The sequence below is a fragment of the Echinops telfairi genome, unplaced genomic scaffold (assembly GCF_000313985.2).
Source record: "Echinops telfairi isolate 266 unplaced genomic scaffold, ASM31398v2 ScPeMD7_1;HRSCAF=3_0, whole genome shotgun sequence".
Taxonomy (NCBI): Eukaryota; Metazoa; Chordata; class Mammalia; order Afrosoricida; family Tenrecidae; genus Echinops; species Echinops telfairi.
This window is the reverse complement of record NW_022103896.1, coordinates 70113094-70115494: the sequence shown is the minus strand read 5'-3', so window position 1 is coordinate 70115494 and position 2401 is coordinate 70113094. Positions and strand designations below refer to the sequence as shown.

The following is a 2401-nucleotide window of genomic DNA, read 5'->3' as shown; positions in this document are numbered from 1 at the left end:
ACTCTTTCGGAAAATAACACTTTTTAAATCACATTTTCCCCCTAAATATAATGCAACTCAGGTTCAGTACAAACAGATTTGATATAAAATAAGAACCAAAAAAAGCAAGTCATTCTGGATCCTGCTACCTAGCCATGACTACTACAACACCGTATACATTGTGTGTGCTTTTTCCAGGTTATTAGAGAGGGAGAGGGACAGGTGTAAGGGAAGGTGGGTTAAGATTTAATGACTGGTTCCCGGCATATGAAACCCACAGAGACGGTAACTGGATTAGTAGCTTACTGGGGTATGGGAAGAGAGGTTGGAGAGAAATGGGGAGTTAATAGCAATGAGTACAAGAAGGAAGAAACTCATCTAGAACTTACTTGAATGCTATATAATCATATACAACTCTTTTTAATGCGACCAAACTACTGAAGGGTATGGTATGTGAATTAAATGTCAACAAAACTTTCTTTTTGAATTTAATGACTGCCTATAATGTTCCACTGAGTTCCTGTATGGCTCAAACAGTTAAGTGCTTGGCTGTTAATTGAAAAGTTGGAGGTTCAAATCAATTCAGAAGCGCCTTGGAAAAGGGGTCTGGGGATACACTGGCCCAAAAGTGACCACTGCAAACCTTGTGGGTTTTACTCTAACACACACTGCCTTGATAAAGAATCAACTCTCACATCATGTCCCTGCCCAATCCTCACCCTCAGGAAGGGAACACAGAGGAGACGGGTGGTATAGGAAAATGTGATAAAGAAATTAGATGGTGCCTGGCTTGCAGATAAAATAATGTCTGGGGGTCTTCACACAAACAGCCATCTAAGTGAGATGTCAATTAAGTCACCATGGAAGAAGCATACCATCATCAATCACAGAACAATTGTGAAGCATGTAATGGGAAGTCAAAGGAGAGATTGGTATCAGAGCCTAAAGTGTGAGAATCTGGTTTGCAAAAGGAACCCAAGATACATTTGTGGGAACTATATAGGAAATAAGCATTCAGTGATTTCCCTCTATCCACAATTGAGGGATAGGAGAGATGTGGTTACTAAATACAGTGCATTAGAGAGATGGGTATAGTAGATCAAAGGCATAAATTTGACTTGAACAGTTAAAACTTTGGTCAGCCGACCCCCCCTATAATACATGCTGGATATGATTTGGTTTCCAAAGTTTTCTGTATTTTTTGTTTGTATTATTTTGTTTGGTTCTTGATTGCACATATTAAGGTGTATCTCAGAGGTGTTATGTCATTGTGGATCACCCTCTCGAAGTTGTATTATGTGGTATTTTATTTTTCAGTATATGAAACCCAGGATTGACGAATCCATAGAGATGGCCACTAGAATAAGGGTTTTGGGGGCATGGGAGGGATAGAAGTGGTGCTGGGGTGAAGGGGAGACGATGTCAGCTGTCCATGTGGAAATGGGATGTTTGGAAACTGTAGTAGCAAAGGTACAATTCTGTTGGCTGTGGTTGAACTATGGAATGATATATGTATTAATTCACCATTGATAGTAATTTTTTTTAAGAATCAGCTCAATGATAACTGGTTTGGTTTTGGTTTATTGTGTTCCAAGCACTATTCTAAACTCTTGCCATATGAGGGTATACCCAAAAACACTGGAAATTATTTTTCAAAGCTATATATTAAAAATTTTTTTTTACAAAATCACCTTATCGATAGCAAACGGACTTTGGAGCTCTACTCAAGGCCTCCCTAAACACAAGAACGCTTTGTTCTAATAACCTGGCACTCTTTGATACTCAGCTTCCCAGCATGATCACTGCAGACTAAATGGGTGCATAAACAAACGTGGTGAAGAAAGTGAGATGGTACGCAGCTATCAAAAGCTATAGCACCTGGGGTCTTTAAAGGCTTGAAGTTAAACAAGTAGCCATCTAGCAGGGAAGCAAATAAGCCCACATGGAAGGAGCACAGCAGCCTGTGTGATCATGAGGTGTCGATGGGATCAGGAACAGGTACAAAAAGATCCAAAACAAACAATTATACTGATGTGAATGAAAGGGGTTGGAGTGGAGACCCAAAGTCCATCTGTAGACAATTGGACATCCCATCACAGAAGGTTTACAAGGAAAGGAAAATTCAACAAGGGTGCAGTATAGCACCAATAAAGTACACATCATTCCTCTAGTTCCTGAATGCTTCCTCCCCCCACCACCCCACCCCCATTACCGTGACCCAGTTCTACCTTACAAATCTGGCTAGACCAGAGTACATACATTGATACAGATTAAGAGCTCTAGACACATGGAATTCAGGATACATAAAACTCTCAAGAACAGTAGTGGGAGTAGCGATATCATGAGGGTAGGGGGGTGGCAGGGGTGGGGGGCTGAGGGGAAGAAAGGGAGAACCCATCACAAGGTTGGATATATATAGCCT

The 2401-nt window shown here is 40.8% G+C and overlaps 1 protein-coding gene across 1 annotated transcript in view; it reads right to left on the bottom strand.

Moving 5' to 3' along the window:
- Positions 1-2401, bottom strand: part of SLCO5A1 (solute carrier organic anion transporter family member 5A1) — a 172160-nt gene that overhangs the window by 140583 nt on the left and 29176 nt on the right. The gene's annotated exons all lie outside the window — the stretch shown is intronic.